Raw genomic sequence first — 21,485 nt, forward strand, 5'->3', positions numbered from 1 at the left:
TAGCTGCTCTATTGTCTAACTCACTCTGCCAACTTACCATCCTCCCACATGTACTCCCTTAGAATACAGGAAGGATAGGATACAAAAAGGAGGAGACGCTTATCGGAGGCTAAAGGATGACAAGGAAGTCACTAAGTCCAGGCCTGGGAATCGGCTGATTGCTTTGAGAGGATGGGAGTGAGGGGGATCAGATGACTATTCATTCATAGAACACCTCTCCAACTGAACCACTTTACTAAGTCAATGCACTGTACAAATCACCACAGACTTCACTAAAATGTAGCCACCTCAGGGTCTGTGGTTGTTTTCTTTTTTTTTGGGGGGGGGGGGGGAGTGAAATGAAAATTTGAAAAACTGACTCATTTTTCAAATTTGTATTCAATTTTTCTAAAACAAAAACATTATCCACGTTTTTGGCAGACCAAAGACCATTTTCCCATGATTTTATAATGTTTTCCCATCAACATTTCCCCCTTAAAAAAATTCAAAACGAGGTACAACATTTTTGTCGGGAGAGACGAAAAACATTGTCAGTAATTTCTCTCCCTTCCCTCCCCCCAAAACAAAGGTCATTTTCAAAACAAAACAGAAAAACATTTTTCCTTTAAAATAAAAAAAATCAGCCAGCTACCACGCGCTGCCTTGGCTGTGGTTATTGTCCTGATGTGAGCTGCACTGTCACAGACAGAGAAACAAGGTGGGGGAGGTAATATCTTTTATCCGACCAACTTCTCTTGGTGAAAAAGGGAAACGCTTCTGAGCTGCACGTCCTTCTGACCCGAAAGAAGAGCTCTGCAAAGCTCAAAAGCTTGTCTCTTTCACCAACAGAAGTTGGTCCTATAAAAGATATTATCTCACTCACCTTGTCTCTCTAATATCCGGGGACCAGCTCAGCTCCAACACTACAAGGGGCATATACAGAGCAGAGGTAGCACACACGACTGGTCCAAGACTCCTCGGGGAACAGCTGGTCATGAAAGCCACAATTTCTTGTCTTGCAATAGAAAAGATGGTGTAAGTACTTTGTGGAGGGAGGCATTTGGGCTATTGCAGGATAATGGAATAGTTTTCTTAGAGATAGACTGGCCTGGATTATACACCCTGGAAGGGAGTAACTAGGGCTCCCTGTTTGTCACGGAAGTCATGGATTCTGTGACTTCCTGCGACCTCCGTGACTTCTGAAGCGGCCAGCGTGGCTGACCCCGGGTGCCAGCTGCTTGGGTGGTCCTGGGGTCAGCCACACTGGCCACTGCTGGAGCAGCCCCAAGGCCAGCCACACTGGCCGCTGCTCTGGCGGCCTCAGGCAGCTGTCCTGGGGATTGCCCGAGCAGCGGCCGATGCGGCTGGCCCCGGGTACTGGGGTCGTGGGAGCAGTCGTAGCTTGGCGGCTTCTGGAGTAGTTCCGGGATGGCTGGAGCAGCCTCTGGGCCCCCGGGGCTCCCCTCCCCCACAGCTAGTGCTGCAGGCTTCCCCATTGTAGGCCCCCCTACCCCGCAAGAATTAATCAGGGGTATTTATGGTATAAGTCATGGACAGGTCACGGGCCGTGATTTTTTGTTTCTTGCCCGTGACCTGTCCATGACTTTTACTAAAAATACCTGTGATTAAATCACAGCTTTAATAATCTGTACCCAAGCCACCTGGACGTTGGTGCACAGAAGCGATTGGGTGCAGCATGCTGCTCTCTGGAGCAGGTGGGGAGTGGGCAAGGAGAGGGCGGAGCCCTGCTCTGACCCCACAGACTAGAGAAGATGGCCTGATGGATATTTTCCATCTACTTTATAGGATTCTATGGTAATGACCCTATGATTTACTTTCAGCAGCACTTTCCTTTTTTTTTTTTTTTAAACCAGTCGCCTTCAGCATAAAAAGGGGGGATTTTTTTCCCTCTAAAGTATCGAGCACAAGAAAGTGTGTGCACAAGAAAGTCAGTAATGAATTTTACATCCATACAGTTCCACAGACACTATGCTCCACACACTTTTTAAAATGCATCCTGGATAGTCAGGAATGGAATATCCTACAGTCCCTCTGTTATTCTCACCTCCAGCAACATCTTTATAGAAGTTACTTCTTTCTATAGAAACACTGAACCCTTTTCCCCAAGAGGGGGATGAGGGAGATAAGAAATGATCTATTGACTATGAATTTCATTTATCTTTCCACCTTCCTCTATTTAAACTATTAGGGGAACAGCTTTGCTCATTATGTGGGTGGACACACACGTTAGCTGTGTATTTCCTACCGTACTTATCCCTGGGAATTTAGTGCAAAGCTAGCTTTTGGAAACCCATAAGTATGGTGTAATTTTGTGGATTTTATGTTCTGTTCAATGTTTTGCAATGTAGTTATTCTACAAGCCCTGGAATCTTAGAGAAAAAAAATGAAACAGCCTTAAAATAATAAAAGCTCGTAGGAACACATAGACCATACACTTGGCTTGTTTACGTGTGCTACTCTAATACATGGACCCTAAGTGTGTGTGATCTAACAGTAAGTATTCTCTTTACTTGTTGGTGCGAGCGGTCACAGGTCCCGAACGCAGCCCTCAGACCGCAGTCACTACTCATCAGCGGGCTGGTACCAGCAGGCCGTGTGGGCTAGTGGCTCCTAGCTCACCATAGACACAGCCCACAAAGCTCCCAGTTGGAGATGTCTGGCCTCTCTGGCTGCTACACTGGACAACGCCTTCTCGCCCAACTCCCGAGCGATGCTTTGTTCCTGATTACTGCCTTCCTGCCCTGTTTCTGCCCCTGTTCCAGGTCCCTGCTTCTATGCTCCACCACCACTACTGATTCCAGCTCTGACCTTGGGGTTGTCTCCTGACTCTGACTCCAGCTCTGATCTCTGGCTCCTGAGCACCACTGCTCTGACCACTAGGTATGACTGCCTACATCCCAGTCTACAACAGTTGAGGGCTCATCTTGGTGTCTAAGTCACTAATCCTTTGGCTTAACAGTTACAGCACTGGTTAAATAGCCGGTACAATACATTCAACATGACCATGCACTGTCCTGCAACTTCATCCCGATTTGGTTTGGAGAGTTGCATGTCAGGAGCGAAGTGATAATCATAGAAAAGGATTCACCATTCTCTCTCTCTAGAACTGGACCACACACATCAAGGGGCAGATTTTCATCCTGATGCACAGAAACGCATGCACGCCAACCCCCATTAGCGTTAATAGATACCGCCCCTAACTCCGCATACAGAGAGAATAGCACGAGAACATTAGCCAGGTGGTGACACTGCTGGGGCTGTGTGTATACACAGCGCTGCCTTTCAATGGACAGAATCATCAGTTCTCAGCAGCGTGCCACAAGCGATAGGAGTCAGTTCTTTTAGCTCAAGCAGTTAGGGTGACCAGACAGCAAATGTGAAAAATCAGGATGGGGGAGGGGGGTAATAGGAGCCTACATAAGAAAAAGACCCAAAAATTGGGACTGTCCCAATAAAATCGGGACATCTGGTCACCCTACAAGCAATGGAGGCCTGGGCTTTTGGGGCAGGAGGTTCTGAACTCTACCCAAGCTGTTGTCATGACTCTCCAAGTGCCCGCAATGTGCGACAGCTGGGAAGTTTGTGGCTACTCATGAATTCATTTAAAAAAATACATATTGATACCAGAGCCAGGCTTGAGCCATAAAGTTCACTTTCAAATCCAGCTCTGAACTTCCTCAACGTTGGGGTGGTGCTCCACTTTGGGAATTTTGGACTCAGCCCCTCTCAAGGTTAGAGGGTACAAGCCGACAGTCGTCATGCGCACCCCACTCTCCTGGATGCAGCAAGGAAACAAATCCTATTCAACCTGTAAAAACTACCTCTGAGATGCAGACAGCTCCAACAAGCTTTGGATGACCTTGATGCTAAATAAAGGGCTGTGAATTGGGAAAGCACCCAAGGCCAGGAAGTTGAACACTCTGGGGGAGATGCCACCTGGACAACAATAAGCAAGTTATGGTATCAAGAAGTTGCATATAGAGGGTCATTTAGAGGCGTCTGATTGCAAATTTCAAATTTTAATGGTGAGAGTAGTTAATTATTGGAACATCTTACCAAGGGTCATGGTGAATTCTCCATCACTGAATTTTTAAAGCAAGACTGGATCTTTCTAAAAGATCTGCTCTAGGAATTACTTTGGGGAAGTTCTGTGGCCTGTGTTATGAGGAGGTCAGACTGGATGATCACAATGATCCATAGATTCCAAAGCCAGAAGGGATCTATGAAATGTGCATTCACATCTTTGAAAATATAGGCCAATTATACTGTGAGATCATCTTCCTGGCCCATTGTTCTGACCAGATCACCCCTCTGAGCCCCTCAACTGCATCACATTCAAGCTGCTGCTTCTTGCAATCACTGTCGTTCCCTAGTCCCCTCTGTATCATGTTGTGTCACCACCACAGTCCTCTCTATTCCACCAACCAAGCCCTCCTCCATTACCTATTCATCCACTTCTTCCAGAAGCACCTTCACCAGAGCCGGAATGGAAGAAAAAAATTCAAAACTGTCTAAAACATTTTAGTTTCAAAGCTTTTTGAAAATAATTTGGTTTTTATTTTGCGGGGTAAATTTTGGAGAAATTTTTCTGAACTGAAAATGTCCGGGTTTGATGTTTTCCCTTCTTCTCCCCCTTCACCTCTGAAAACGGGGGACAGAAAAACAAAGACTAAGTTTGAAGGATTTTTTTTCAAATAAATTATTTTAATTTTCTGTTTTGTTCATCCCTTCCCTCCCCAACAAACCAAAACTATTTCTGCCATGACACCACTGGAAAAACTGACAAGAATTAGATTTGGTCAAGGTTTTTTGACCAATTTTTTTTCTTTTTTTTGCAGAAAAATGAGTTTTCATCAAACACAAATGTTTGCAAGACATTTTTTGATAAAATTTTTCAATGGGAAATTTTGAAGAGAAATGAATTTTATTTCTACTTTGTTTTGAATTTAAATATTGTATTTTGTTCTGATTACAGAAAACCGGAAAGAAAAATTCCAGATGCAGGGGGGAGGGTTCCCTCCTCTTTTCTCCAGCAAATGAAAGAAAAAAAATATTTTTTAAACATCATCATCCTTTGTTTTCCTTTTCCCACTCTGCAGCATTTTGAAACATCCTCAACTTTGGAAAAGTGGCACAGTGTCTAACGGAAAAAAATGAAACACTGCAACTTTGTCAGTTCTCCAAGTTAAAGAGTAGAAAAGGAAAAAAAGAAAAAAAGGGAGTGAATTAACTTTGTGGCACTCTGTCACAGGGATCTCCCTAAGCTACGCAGTGCCCCATGCTCTCTTCCCTGTTTCTGTCAGCCCACAGTCAAACACCAAGGCTGTTTTCCTTGCACCATGTCTACCTTTTATTCCAGTTCTTTTGCAAACAGAACAAGCTTCTGACCTTCACACAGCTCACCCTCTAGAGCTCTTGCTTCCTGTTCCTCACACTTACATCCTCCTAGTTACTGCCAATTGCATCAACAGCCTAGAAATTACCATCCAGCAGCTCATAATCCCCCAGCACAAAGTGGATAACTACTTCCAGCTGAGCCTGCAGCCTTTTGTATGATGCGAGCAACGTCAGTGATCAGGGTGCCGCTGCTGGCACTCTGTCTCACACAGTGCTGGAAAGGGGGGCAGAAAGGAAGAAAAATTAAAATTCCTAAAGATTTTTTTTTAAATAAAAAATTGTTTCCAAGGGTTTGAAATGGAACAAACAACTGCAAAAGTTTGAAATATTCTGCAAAATCATTTTTTCTGTTCTTCACTCAGATCTAGGGTGACCAGACAGCAAGTGTGAAAAATCAGGGCAAGCGGTGAGGGGTAATAGGCACCTCTATAAGATAAAGCCCCAAATATTGGGACTGTCCCTATAAAATCGGGACATCTGGTCACCCCACTCAGATCTACTGCCAGCTGAGAAGGGGGCAGATGGTGAGGAGGGACTTCTGGTAAATAGTTTATTGGTTTGTTGATTTACATATACCGTATTGAACAGGAATGGTCTTGAAGCCGTATAGTTGTGCACCTAGCTAGTCTATCTGAACACATCCTTCCTGTCACCGTTACACCATTATACCTCTGAGAGCTAACATGAAGGCAGTGATCTCAACCCACCGCAGCCAAGAAATTCAGAGCTTGTGCACGTCCCATGGCCCAAATCCCATCCCTCCTGCAGAACCAACACAACAGTTAGTCTGAGTCAGTGACACAAGCCACCAACTCCCACTCCACCAAGGGCCTACAGCTGTTCACACTCACAAAATGGCCACGGCTGACAAGGTTGAGGACAGAGCCAGGACAACTAGGAGATGCACTGTTTCAGTTCATCACCCAGCAGCCTCCGCCAGTGGGGTCTTATGGAGCCCTCTGAAGAACTGCAGCTGTCCTCTGTCAGGCCGTGTCTTCACTCCAAAAAAAAGCGTGTTCTTAACTTGAGTTAGCTAAGCGACGTAAAGCCCTGGCAAAGGCAAGGCCTTAGAAGCCACAGAGATAGGATGACCAGATGTCCCGATTTTATAGGGAAAGTCCTGATATTCGGGGCTTTGTTTTATATGCCTATTACCTCCCAGCCCCTGTCCCGATTTTTCACACTTGCTATCTGGTCACCCTGCCCAGGGAATACAGATTGGATTACAACCTTCTGGTAAGGTAAATTCTGCCAGAGGGGAGGCAGGCTACTCATGGGAGTGCAACTTTCATACACCATGGAAGTGAATCACGACCAAGCTCTTTAACTCACCACATTGTGCCAGGATCTGCAGTGGTGTACTTTGTCGTCATAGCTATTATTAGTATTACATTTGCACTGCCCCAACCAAGATCAGAGTCCCCTTGTGCTGGGCACTGTCCAAACACATAATAAGGGAGAACCCTTTCCCTGAAGAGCTTGCAATCGAAATAGACAAAAGGAAGAATTTTTGAGGCACGCAGAGATCAAGAAACTTGCCCAAGGGCACACAGGAAGCCTGTAGCAGAGCTGGGAATTGAACCGAGGTTCTTCCAAGTCCCAACCTTACGTGGAAGACCAACCTTCATCTCACAGCGTTGTGCTGCATAGCACACACACAAGAGGGTATGATGAGGGGCACCTGCCTGAGTTTAAGGCAGACTCAGCAGTCCCTGACAATGGCCCTTTGCAATCCCAAATTTCAATACCCGCAGGAACCCTATTACCCAAGCAAACAAACAAAAAGCATTCTGGTTTAAGGTCGTCTTGGCTAGCTCCACCAAGAAAGACTTCAAGGAGAACATACAGCTCATAAAAATTTAATACTATATGTAACAAAGCAAAATGAATATTTAATCGGTGCTTTTATGTGAAACCAGATAACAAAAACAGTTACAGAGAAAAAAATAAAAACCCACTAACGTTTGATAAAAACTGGTGCCGAAGCAGTTAAGCTATTGGCAACAAGCGGCTCCTAATAAACACTCAGCTAATTCTGTAGGAAAAGCACTAATTAGAAAAGCAATAATAATCGGTGTAATTGCTCTAAATTACCCTCCTAACAGAGAAGTGTGTTTGGATACTGAAACGCAGCTGCTCCTACTATGTACAGTAGCTCCTAGCCAAGTCAGCTTTTCTTTTCTCTGCTGCCCTCTTGAGGTCCAGGGGAAAAAAAGTCATCTCATCCCATGGGGGGTGGGGAGAGACCCTCTGGTGTCCAAGCAACTGACTTTATAAGAGGAGATGGGAGGTAGTCAAGGTCCAGGTGGTTCACATTAGCATTGCAAATTTCCAGCCATACAATAAATAAAATAAAGAAATGGATAAAACAATTGCTGCATTTCCTGGCTAAACGTGAAACTCTGTTCAAATCAGCCCTGTTGACACCGGCACATTTTGAAAAGAAGTTGAGATAATTGACTTCAGTAGGATCTGCTGCTTGGTCTCTCTGAAAATCCAGTCCCAGTCCCTTAAATATGTGCCTAAATATCCAGGGCAGCTTTAGCACGAGTTCATGGATTCGGTTGCACCCACAGGAAGAATGAAACCAAGGGTGCCAAACCTGAGTAGTGCAGCAACTCCGGGCACCAGCTTCCAATACCACTCACTCAAATTTGGCCCAGCTGCCCTTTCATCACAAAGATGTCACTCAGACGCTGTGCATATGGCACTGGGCACCGGGTCACAACACCCACAGTGGGGAGCCATACCCAGTCCCGTAGGACAGGAGACGCTGCCACAGGGAGAGGTCCTGGGGTCAATTCTCTGCTCTGCCACAAACTTCTTGTGCAAGTCACTTTTTGTGCTTTGTTTCTTCATCCTGAACACTGCTGACATCTTAATATAGTACTTCCTCTTTTTTTAAAAAAATGCACTTGGATAAACAGTGAAATAGTTATTAGTGTTGACATTTAGAGTACCATCATTTGCATCTGGGTTAACAAGCGTTGATACAAATGCAATGGTTCATATCTAAGAACAACTGTTTCAGACTCTCTGCAAACTCAGGTAAAGGTATTTGTCTTGGTTAGCTGTTCCAAGTGAAGGGGGCTGCTTAATTTGTAATTCCAGGAACTTTCAGAAGTTGGTAGGTAACTGTGCCATAACCTCAAGGTATGATTAGCGTAAAGGACTCTATTATGATGGCATAAAACTTAATACCCTGCTAACATACGTATGGTAGGCAGGTCTGGAATTCTTCCTCTCCAATTCACTCATGCAGTTTCAGTTAGCTTAGGTGAATTAAATCTCACATGCATCCGACAAAGTGGGTATTCACCCATGAAAGCTCATGCTCCAAAACGTCTGTTAGTCTATAAGGTGCCACAGGACTCTTTGCTGCTTTTACAGATCCAGACTAACACGGCTACCACTCTGATACTAAATCTCTTAAGGTGGTTAATTAGATTTTTCAAGTCCTCCTCTGGAGTCTTAGGGGCAAATTCTGCCCTGAAATTCCACACAGATTTCAATTACAATTGCATAATTCCAACTGGGGGTAGAATTTGTGCAAATGTTTAACAGCGAGGTTAATTAACCATTGGAACTAGTTACCAAAGGATGTGATGGATTCTCCATCACTTGAAGCCCTTAAGATTGGCTCAACCCAGGAATCCCTGGCTGCAATTCTACAGCCCGGGTCATGCAGATAGTCTGACTAGAAGATCACAATGGTCCTTTTAGATCTTGAAATATACGAATTCCAAACACAACCGGGACTGCATGGAAATATACAAAAAACTTAGCCCAGACATTCTAAATCTTAATTAACTGACCTTAAAGCAGCTCCTAAAACAGTAAAGTTAAAACAGAGGGACGGACTTATTTCACTGACATCAGCGTAAAGTTGAGTAACTCCAGTAATGTCCCTGGAGTTATTCCACTTCAGCGTAAATACATTCAGAATCTGGCCCAGAATTAGTCCAGTAAACAGAAAGGATGTAGTGTGGAGCAATGAGTCTATGGGTCACCCAGGTTTTCTATCCGTGCAACTCCATTCACTTCAGGGCCATTTCTCCTGACGTACTCCAGCATAAATGAGAGGAGAACCAAGCTCCAAGTCTCCTTGGGTAATTATGTTTAAATCCTGGCTGCTTTCATGTACACTTCAGCATTATTTATCTTGGTTTAATGATCCATTAAACCAATACTGTACTTTGGGAAGGGCTACTGTTGCTTACGAACAGTTACAGTTCCTCTCACGTTCAACCACCGCCACACGCTCTAGGGCTCATCTGCTAAGCTAACTAGGAACAGTAGCTTTATTAGCAGCACTACGGTTAGTTATTTTACTATTTCATTTTATTCTACCTATGAAGTGTATACAGGGCCAGGGAGAGGAGAGAAGCAAAGCCAGGAAGGGGTTAGTTAAAGGAAAAACAAAGAGAGGTAAAAGGGACATGGGAAGGAAGGAAGGAGGTGGAGAGGAAGGGGGAAGAAAGGAGCGGGTTATGAAGGGCAGGTGGATTGAGGCTGAAGTCTAGTAGTAGATTTTCCCTCTCCTAATTTATTCATTCATCAGGAAGGTTCCAAAACCAGATACAGGTCTGTCGCATCTTAGGTGCGTTTAACATGCGCGATTTCAGCTTTACGCGGTCGGCAAAAACAAGAAAAAAACAAAAACAAAAAAGAGAAAAACAATTTAAATACTGTTTCTATAGCATGGGTGATTCTGCCTGCCATTACACGCAATGTAATTTTGACTACACGCGATTTTCGCTTTACGCGCTGACTGCGGAACGTAACCCCAGCGTAAAATGAGACAGACCTGTACATCAAATACCAAGAGGCAACTTTGAGGTCTCTTTTGTTGCAGGCAGACAGCGGAGTTGCAGGCCTCGGTGCGTTTCATGCGAATGACACCAAATAGAAAGATCAGCAGCATTATTTTTCCTTTGGCTGACATTTACCAAGAGAGGTAAGGGAGGGGGGAGAAAAAAAAGAGGGGCCAGATCCTCAGCGGGTGTAAATAGGCATTGCTCCATTGGAATCAGCTGGATTTTAAACTACCTGAGGATCTGGCCTATAGATAATTAGTCCTAGCATACGTCTGAAGTGCATGCTGATTCTTTTATTTCCCCCTCGCCCCCTCCTCCTTTCCAAAGGCCTCTTGTGTCTTAAGATCCTTCTTATTGTGCTTGGTCTGGCAGAGTGGAAAATTTAATTTTAAACTAATTAGTTTTAAGTTGGTGAATATCCTCAAGTTACCAGGCTTCACCTTTCCTGAAGGGAGAGAAGAACTCAACTCACCTGTATCCAACATTTGACACTGCTGGAGTCATGAGAACAGAAACAAAGGATTCAAGATTGGTTATTGTCTTGACTCAGAGGTCGGGAATAGTTTATGACCAAGCTCTAATTAATAGTTTATTACCCGTAAATGACCAGGTTCTCCTTTGTTGCCATTTAGTATTAATAGCTAAAGGTTTGTTTTGAATGCAGAATAACCTTATCTTTGAAATCAGCTTGTTCTGCTTTCTCTGGTCTTCAAACAACATTGCCCTCAAGGTCCTTACTTCTAAGATCTCTGAGCTCAGACTTATTTGTGTCAACAACATTTCATTGGAAACCAAATCATTACCGTGCTGTGGCTCTGATCACTTGGTCACTGAGCAGGCACTTCTAAATAGGAATACCAGTTTCAACCAGTCAGATTATTCTGATAAATGGCACAATGCTACCTGGACAAAAGTTCCGTGTGGTCTTTAAAGCTAATGTTAGTAGCAATAATCACAAGCAGTCAATAGGTCAATAACGTGCGACCTCTGGTAATTAGTACCGAGGGTCAATGTTGGGATATTGAAAGTCTTTTTCCTGAGTGTCTGGCTGGAGAGTTTTGCCCGCATGCTCGGGGTTCAGCTGATCGCCATATTTGGGGTCGGGAAGGAATTTTCCTCCAGGGTAGATTGGCAGTGGCCCTGGAGGTTTTTCGCCTTCCTCCGCAGCATGGGGCAGGGGTCGCTTGCTGGAGGATTATCTGCTACTTGAAGTCTTTAAATCAGGATTTGGGGACTTCAACAGCTGAGTCAAGGGAGAGAATTATTTCAGGAGTGGGTGGGTCAGCTTTTGTGGCCTGCATCTTGCGGGAGGTCAGACTAGATGATCATAATGGTCCCTTCTGATCTTAAGTTCTATGATTTTCTTTTTTAAATTCAGCTGGAGTCTGAATTATTTTGCCTGTAGCTGGTCATTTCGGAGACTCTGGACCAGTCTCCTCTTGCTTAATCAAGCCTCAGATTTAGGCCTGGTATACACTAGGGGGGGAAATCGACCTAAGATACGCAACTTCAACTACGAGAATAGCGTAGCTGAATCGATGTATCTTAGGTCAATTTACCTCGCGTCCTCACAGCGCGGGGTTGACTACCGCCGCTCCCCTGTCGACTCCACTTCCGCCTCTCACCACGGAGGAGTACATCCACACTTGAAGCGATAAATCAATCCCTGATGTACCTTTAGAGTGCAGTCCAGTGTGAGGTTTGCATTCTAACATTACATGAATTGAAATCCTAATCTTGGATTCTAATCCAGCTGAATTCAGAGTCAAGGCCAGTTTTTGGATTCTAATCCAATTAACATTTGGATTCTGTAATCAGCCTGTGATTTGGATTCTGGATTTTGAAATTTCTACATTCAAGAAATTTGAGCTAATAAGCAATGCAAAACAAAAGCAAGTTTTACCTTTGAGTTTGGTAAGCGGTTGGAGTCATGGACCAGGACCCTGGCATGGTAGCTGCTGTAAAAACACAAAATAAAAAGACTGCTCCAAAGTTATCATTAATACTGGGTGTTCGGGGCACTATTCAAATTCTCCTACCACAGGGGTAGTCAATAGGCAGACCGTAGGCCAAATTCAGTCTGCCAGATGCTTTTGAACGGACCACAACATCTATTTACTTACTATTATCAATATTGTTACTGGTTTTGTATTATTTTCACTGGAATCTGGACCTTGACAATACCATGACCAAGAAATCTGGCCCGTGACAAAAAAATAATTGATTACCCCTGTCCTACTGTGTCTGTGACTGTAACTAGATGCAACAATTTAGAATCATCATGCTACAAATAAACATCTGAGTACCAAATGTTAAACTAAATGGGCCTGATCCTCCCATTGAATCCAGTTGGGCCAGGTATTCAGAACACTTTCCGTTTGCCTTAACCATTCAGCCAGGGCTCAGATTCAGACACAGGTAAAGCCTGGTTCATCTAGTGTCAAAGACTGAATGGATGAGATGATTCGTACCTTCACCGATGAGGAAACTCAGATGTGCACTACAGAATATTCACTTCAGCAGCAGGTTGTCCTTCCAGCCGAGGCCCTCACCAGCTCATCACATCGCTCCCAGCCAGCCAGTCCTCAGATAGTCACTGGCATCTGGTGTCAGACTAGAGAATTTTGAAGCCCTGTGCACAATGGAAATTCCCCCCTGTCCCGTCCCCCCCGCCTTCCCTGCCCCCAGAGAGGTGGGGGGCCCCAGCAGAGGGGGGTGTCAGGTCCCCATAGGGCTAGGTACTGGAAAGTGAACCCATCTCACACAAGCTCCTGTCCTACAGGGATGGTCTGGTTCTCCGCTTCAGCCCATTGGTTGTCACAGTGTGCAGGCGGGGACCATCCCCTCCTAGCTCTGTGTGTGTGTGTGTGTGTGTGTGTGTGTGTGTGTGTGTGTGTGTGTGTGTGTGTGGTCCCCCCATTAGATAAGTGCACTATACACGTGCACATTGGTTAATCTGAGCCTGCTGGAGTCTGATGTGTCCTGGGAGAAATTGTTCGGACTATGGTCTAAACTCTGCCCTGAGTTAAAATGCACAAGACATCCCCTTTGAAATCAATGCCCAGCGTATAATTTGGGGGAAGAATTCAGCCCTTTATGAGACATAACAGAATATTTCCCTGTATATTTATTTGTACTTTGTGAATATGAATGCGATTCCATCTGGTTGTCTTGCTAATACTGACTTAGTAGGTCATTCCTGTCTCATTCAACCGCGTAGGAAGTTTGTTCTGCTATACTACTTACCCAAAAGGTAACGGAGCAAAAATGACCAACACTTGAAATAAAGACCTTCCTCTTTCTCCTCAGAAAAAATTCTGAAAATCACATCCCACTCATCTACCACCTATTTATCTTGGACCTTAGACCATGCCCGTCACCTTAGCGCAGGGATGGGAAAACTTTTTGGCCTGAGGGCCACATCGGGGAATAGAAATTTTATAGCAGGCCATGAATGCTCACAAAATTGGGGTTCGGTGTGGGAGGGGGTGCAGGCTCTGAGGTGGGGCTGGGACCAAGGGGTTCAGAGGACAGGAGGGGGATCAAGGCTGGGGCAGGGGTGTGGGAAGGGGTGCAGGTTCTGGCTGGGGGTGCGGGCTCTGAGGTGGGGCTGGGGATGAGAGGTTTGGCATGCAGGAGGGTGCTCTGGGCTGGGATCGAGTGATTTGGAGAGTGGGAGGGGGATCAGGGCAGGGGCAGGGGGTTGGGGTGTGGGGAGAGGCTCAGAGGGTGCAGGCTCTGAGCGGCTCTTACCTCAAGTGGCTCCCAGAAACAGTGGCATGTCCCTTCTCCAGCTCCTACGTGGAGGCATGGCCAGGCGGCTCTGCGCGCAGGCCCATCCGTAGACACCGCCCATGGAGCTCCCATTGGAGCACGTAGGAGCCAGAGTGGGGCCATGCCGCAGGTTCCGGGAGCCGTGTGGTGCAGCCCGTGACTCTGCACCCCAGCCAGAGTGGGGCCGAGCCGTGTGGTACGGCTTGCTGACTGGCTTAAAACGGCTCAAAGGCCATAGTTTGTCCACCCTGCCTTAGCGAGCACCTCTAATATCCCTCTTCCTTTGTCTTGTCTCTCCACTATCCCATTCCGTCATTGTCTTATCTATACACAGCAGGTAGGACCCTAGGAATTGCCAAACCAGATCAGATCAAGAATCCATCTAGTCAAGGATCCTGCTGCCAGCAGATGCTTCAGAGGTGAGCTGAGCAGGAAACATTTTCCCCACTCTGTGAATATTCAAGAGTTCGCCATTTTTCCCTGCCTGAAATTGGGCCAAACAGTCAAAACCTCAAAAATACTAATGAACCAAAAAAAACTTAGTTTTGTTTTATTTTGGGTCAATCAAAAATTTGTTTCAATAATTTCAATGTGTTTTATTATATTTCACACCTTTTAAAAAAATTCGCAGTCTAATCAGCTTATATTTTGACAGAAAAAGTTGTTTTGAACCAGAAAAGTCAGCATTTTGTCTCAAAAATGTCAAAATGAGACAGGCGGTTTTAAGACTCGTTCTTGACATTTCTTCGGATCAGGAAATTCATCGAACCCAACCTAGTTTCACAAACAGGTTGTTTCAATGAATCAGCATTTTTCAAGGAAAAAAAACAAGTCCTCAAAAAATTTCCAGCCAGCTCTACTTCAAAGGAAAGAACAAGAGACCCCCTAATGGTCAATTATGGTGTAAATCTGTCCATAGAGTGAATTTATTCGTCAACCCAACCAGTCAGAGGTTGGTTTGAGACAGAAATTTGAAGTTTTATAGCCCTTAGGTGTTTTTGTTTTCAGATTTTAAACTAAGAACCAGCACTGAAATGGCACCAACGGTAATGTTTCAGAAAGCAACTTTCAAGAATAAAAAGAGTGAAAGACAGAAAACGGCAAAGTTCCTTTAAAGGAACTTTCAATTGGATTCTTACCCTCCAAAAATTACAGCTCAGATTGCTCTTCCGCTGCATACACCCATGGTTTACTCACTGGCCATGTGTAGCAGGAGTAGGATAGACAGCACTTTTGTGTGTTTGCTCACGATGCGGAAACAAAGGATGCAAATAATTGAAATGCATATCTGTGTCACTGAAAAAAACAATGGGGTAGCATTTTGGACAAAATTCAACTCCTTTATACTGATGTACAAAGCCATATAAACGCTGATGACAATGCAGTTAAATATGCCGATGTAAATCCAGAGCAACTCCATCAACAGCAGTGGATTTGCTCTCGATTTACCCTAGCGTAATTGTGAGCAGAATTTGGCCCTATATTTTGCTACGTGTGAACAGTTTCTCCCCTCCCCCCGAAGCCACTTGGTCTTCTTTTTATTTTTAATCAATTCACTCTGGATTAAAGAAAGAATTAAATTAATAATTTGAATGAAAGGATGTTGCCCTTGAATTTCTCACTGGGTGAAAACCCATCCCCTTTGAGGTCAATGCGAGTTTTGCTATTGACTTCTCTAGGGCCAAGATTTCACCCATTGTGCTGAATTGATCCTCGTGCACCATTACTTACGATGTATTGAAACAAACAAAAGTAAATAAAAGTCTCAGTAAAGACTGGCACTTTCTAAGGTTACTGTGAATACATCAGTCCTCTAACCCACCTTCCATACAAGGCTCTCAAAGCACTTTCCAAACATTAAGAATTGGGCTCTCAACACGCCTATGGACTAGGTAAGAATCATCCTCTCTGGCTGCAGAGAGGGTACTGTGTCCAGTTTTGGGCCCCACACTACAAGAAGGATGTGGAAAAATTGGAAAGAGTCCAGCGGAGGGCAACAAAAATGATTAGGGGGCTGGAGCACATGACTTATGAGAAGAGGCTGAGGGAACTGGGATTGTTTAGTCTGAAAGGGGGTTCCAAAGAGAATGGATCTAGACTGTTCTCAGTGGTGACAGATGACAGAACAAGGAGCAATGATCTCAAGTTGCAGTGGGGAGGTTTAGGTTGGATATTAGGAAACACTATTTCACTAGGAGGGTGGTGAAGCACTGGAATGAGTTACCTAGGGAGGTGGTGGAATCTTCTTCCTTAGAGGTTTTTAAGGCCCAGCTCGACAAAGCCCTGGCTGGGATGATTTAGTTGGGGATTGGTCCTGCTTTGAGCAGGTGGTTGGACTAGATGACCTCCTGAGGTCCCTTCCAACCCTGATATTCTATGATTCAATGTGAGGGAGGGAGACGTTAAGGCCAACTTGTTTGTCTGAAATAAGGCACCTACATCCACTATTTTAGACACTGAAATAGAAGTCGCCTGATGGCAGCAATTAATGGAAATTGACAATGCTCTGTACCACTTTCAATTAAGTGTCTCAATCTGGATTCAGATGCCTCACTTTAGGCAACCAAGTTTGAAAGCATTGACATCTCTCTCTTTGGCCTAAATTACTGGCCCAGCATCAAACAGCACATCTCAGGAATTCCTGACTCCCAGTCCCATGTTTAGACCACTACTCCATGTCTATCTAGACAATTTTCCATCATCATTGTATCTGAGCACCTAGAATCATAGAAATGTAGAACTGGAAGGGACCTTGAAAGGTCACTGAATTGAGTCAAGACCAGTCCCCTGCCTTCACAGCAGGACCAAGTACTGTCCCTGACAGATAATTTTGTCTCAGATCCCTAAATGGTCCCCTCAAGGATTGAACTCACAACCCTGGGTTTAGCAGGCCAATGCTCAAACCACTGAGCTATTCCTCCTGCCCCCCCCCAAACACTTCAATGCATTTGTTCATCCTCACAGCACACCTGTGGGGCAGAGCAGTGCTATTATCCCCATTAAAAGACAGGGAACTGAGGCACAGGGAGACTAAGTGACTTGCCCATGGTCATACAGAAAGTTTGTGGCAGAGCAGGAACAAACCAAGATCTCCCAAGTCCCAGGTTAGCACTGTAACCACTGGACCATCTCTGCTGCCTCTCTACAGTTTTCAAAGAGACCCCCAAAAATATTAGAGAGACAGCTGCAACTACACTGCTCCCAAAAATGTGACATCTGAATGTCTGGGTGTACATATCTGTACACACAATACTTGGCCACCATTTATGGTCCAATTTGTGTGCCCTCATTTTGTGGAGGTTTGCAGAGACTATGAAAATTTGTCCCTTTCCATTCAAAGAGTTAATAATTAAGGCATGATTTTGTCACCTTATTCCTAGTGAGTAGCACCTTAATCAATGAGTAGCCCTGCTAAACTCAGAGTAAGAGACTACTCCACACAAGCAAAAGTGGCAGAATCCAGGCCTGTTCCAAGAAAATCTCACACACATTGCTGAAGATCGATTTTGAGACTGGGAAGATTAGTTCCCTAGTTCTGACACCATTTGCTGCCTGCATCAGGTGAAGGTCAAACAGCACTCTGAGCACAGGAAGCTTTTATATTTCTAGCTTGTAAATGCTCCCACCCTTGTTTATTCTATTCTTTCCCACCAGTCACCATTGTATCTGTTTGTTTGTACAGGGCCTAGCACACTTTAGGGTGTTGAACAACAAGTTATTAATCCATGACAAGCGAGCTGAAACTCCATATAGAAATGTTCCCGATGCACCGGAGAACAGTGGAAAGTTCTCTTTCTCCTTAAAGATTTTAGTTCTTATTATGGCAACGCTCTAGGCTAGATTGTGGCACTCTTATCAGAGTTGGTTAGCACTTACTCCCAGGAGCCATCCCATTGAAATCAGGGATTACTCCTGTGAGTAAACTGCCATCTGCATGAGGAAGGATTGCGCAGCCTAGCCCTGTCTGATTAAGAAGGGAATTAGGAGGAACAGTGCTGTAACAATCCTTGGGAGCATTCAGAATGGTGCCACGCTTAAACATGGGCTAATCAGAGATCAGATGTCTGTAAAAGACAAGAACTGCTTTTACGCTCTGAAATTCATCTGCTGTATGTGCAAGGAGGATGTATATTGTAGATTTTCACTACCCGCTCTTCTTGCTGGAACTGCTTCAGACTAAGCCCTTTACGGCACTAACCAGCATTTTCTCTCTGTCCCCCACAATCCAATCATATTATTACAAAAGACAAAGTTTATTTCTATCATGCACTAACACAATGTAGGATAAGTCTGGTGTGTCAAATACAAACAAGGGAACGGTACCGTTCCTAGAATGGAGTGAGCACCACCGAGTGGCGTTGTTTGGAACTACATAAAGAGCCACCACAAGATAGCACAGCTTGACTCAAGTGATGGGGCCTTTCTAGGCCCAAAAAGAACAGGAGTACTTGTGGCATCTTAGAGACTAAGAAATTTATTCTAGGCCCAGACAGGTTTAACATGGCCCACCTGTTAGAGATTTCAACTTTCCCATCAGCATTTATTCAGAACGTGCAACTGGCTATTGATGTAAGTTACAATAAGCAAATATTAAAAAGAGAATTAAGAAGGTCACATTGTCAAGGTAAACACAAAGCAGCACCATGAGGAACCTTTCCTCTGGAAGATACTGATCCAGCTTCAGACATTGTTCGGATCTAGTGGAAAATCTTCAGGGCTACCTGAACTCCCCTTATCTGCCACCACTATCAAATCCCTTTCTGCTTTTTATCCTGGCATCTCTCTGTGTTGCAGTTAGATTGTTTCCCCTCTTCTCTCTCTCACCCCCACGCCCACCACTCAGTATCCTTTTTAAGCATTTCCCAATGGCCCAAAAGAACTATGGATGGGCCAACTAGAACCACGACCTGAAACAGGCCACTAGGGGGCTATTGTACTCCGGTTCAAATCTTCAAACTGCTTTAACTGCAAGCAATAAGTTTCCCCTTGCTCCGGAGGCTCTGTTCTCAACGGGTTCAATCCTGACAGTGCTCCTAATAGCAAACAGAAGCTATCCTAGTCACAGATGTTACATGCATGTCCCAATGAACACATTGCAATGTGAAGCTAGGGTGTAGTCAGACAGCTCAGAGGCCAACATGCAGGTTTCCACCAAAAAGATCTGTATGAGTGGTTGAAAAAACTTGCCTTGAAGTTAAGGGCACAAACATTACAGTCCGGTGATCTGCAGAGACAATGCTTCTACTCCTAGGTTAGCAAGAACATTCCTTCAATAGAAGAAAACAGTCACTAAGCCCTCTGATCCACTCCTGCAGTAATACCCACAGGAAGCTAAGAGTAGCATGCATGTAATTTCTGAGCTATGGTCCCCATTGTGGCTAGGGCTGCGTTGTCGCCAGGTGGAGGGGGCAGAGTGCCCAGCCTTCTAAGGGTATGTCTACACTGCAACACACACACCCCCACGCCCCGTGACAGAGAGTCTCAGAGCCTGGGTCTACAGATTTAGGCTCGCAGGTCTCACGCTCTGGCACTAAGAACAGTGTAGCCATTCCTGTTCAGGCTGGAGCTCAAGCTCTGAGACCCTTTGAGGGGGTGGGTCTCAGAGCCCGAGCAGGAACATCTACGCTGCTATTTTTAGCACCACGGCCGAGCCCAAATCTGTAAACCCAGGCTCTGAGACTTGGCACCACAGAGTTGTTTTTTTTCCCCCTTCTTTACAGTGTAGGCACATCCATTCTGAGGGACCAATTCTCCCTTTTGTCAGGCAGGTTCACTTTCACTGGGGTCAAACGTGCATAACCGAGGGGAGAACCAGGCCTCCAGGGGGGAAGTATGTGAACCATGCCACTCCCACATTCTCTGTCAATCCATCCATCCAGGGAGGGGCACTGACAGCGACCTGTCAGAAAGAACATCATGCATCCCACCATCTGGGATAAAGGAAAGTTGCATTGTTACGGGCAATCATAGCAAAGTGTGGAGCTGGGGTGCAAGCAACAATATTAACAACACTTTCCACTTACATAGCACCTTTCATCCAGAGAAGCTGATCGACCTTATTATACGGAGGGGGAAACTGAGGCACGGTGACTTGCCCAAGCCCATACAGAAAGCTAGCATCATAGTCAGGAGAGAACCCCGCTTGTCTGACTAACCACTAGACCCTTCCACCTCTTGCTTCAATTCCCTTTTACATAATAGGTTTTCATTCATGTCTAGATGACTTTCATGACTACCAGGCAGTGCTGAAAGCTCCACTATGACAATAAATAATAATAATTTACACTTACGGCACTTTTGATCTCAAAGCAAAATACACACACCCCACCACTGGGACGCAGCCACTTCTGGTGCGTAGGGTAGCAACCAGCTCACATGCTACAGAATAACTGAGGAGACGGAATTTGGGCTAAGAACTCTACAAAATGTGCATGTGAGCTTTTGTGTGCAGACATAACCTTCAAAGCCAAGGTTGTGTCTGTAAGGTGTCTACACAGTAATGTGCAAGAAACTCTTTTGATCTAATTTTAACTTCCAGCCATTGGTCCTTGTCATGCCTTTTTCTGGTAGATTAAAAAGTCCTTTAGTACCTGGTATTTTCTCTCCATTATGTGTTTGAAGATACAGTGTTTCTCAATGATCGGTCCATGGACCAGCGCCAGTCCTCAAGATCTCCCTGACACAGTTTAGGAAGGCAACAAACTGGTCCCTGGTATCAAAAAGGTTGGGAAACAATGTTCTAAAATACTAATCAAGTCACCTCTATGTCTTTTTGATCAACTAAACAGACTGAGCTTCTTCAGTCTCTCACTAGAAGCAGGGGAGCCCAGTTTATACCACATGGGCCAAACACAACCCAATGAGTCCTAGAATGTGATCTAGAGTCGCCCTTGCCATGTTCACTACTGTGTACTGGACTGATGGGTATGTGCCCCACTGCTTTCTGCTGGATGGAATCAGAACTGCTCCGTTGGCCACAAATCCCACATTACTGTGCTCTATTAGAGATTCTCTGTTAACTCAAGAGCCCGGGGCCTATGCTCTTGGAGGAGGAGGAGCAGCAGAGTTCTACCCTCGCTGCCACCAGGAAGTTCTGAACAGTCACTGAGGAACACAAATGACCGTGAAGCCCTTGAGATGGGCACAGATTTGTTGAGAGATCTGAAAATATGGATAAAGCCTGCCATCCAGTGATTCCAACTGCCCATAGTCTGAACGAGCTACTTCTCTCTAATGGCAGGAGGAGAACATTTGTGTGGTGTTCCCACTGCTGGTGGTGAACTCAACTAGTACATGAAATCCATTCACTTTTCAGGCAAGGAAGAATTAAAAGTAAACATTATGGGCTCGGGATTGTTTTTATTTAAGAAAATTGTAGATGTGTGTGACCATTGGCCTTCTGGTGCCCTAGTGTTGGGTCACTCCATTATAAAGCCAACCCAGGAACTTTTCATCCCTTATTCTCTGCTGCCACCATGTGGCTGTTTCATTTCTCTC

The sequence above is a fragment of the Mauremys reevesii genome, linkage group 6 (assembly GCF_016161935.1).
Source record: "Mauremys reevesii isolate NIE-2019 linkage group 6, ASM1616193v1, whole genome shotgun sequence".
Classification (NCBI taxonomy): domain Eukaryota; kingdom Metazoa; phylum Chordata; order Testudines; family Geoemydidae; genus Mauremys; species Mauremys reevesii.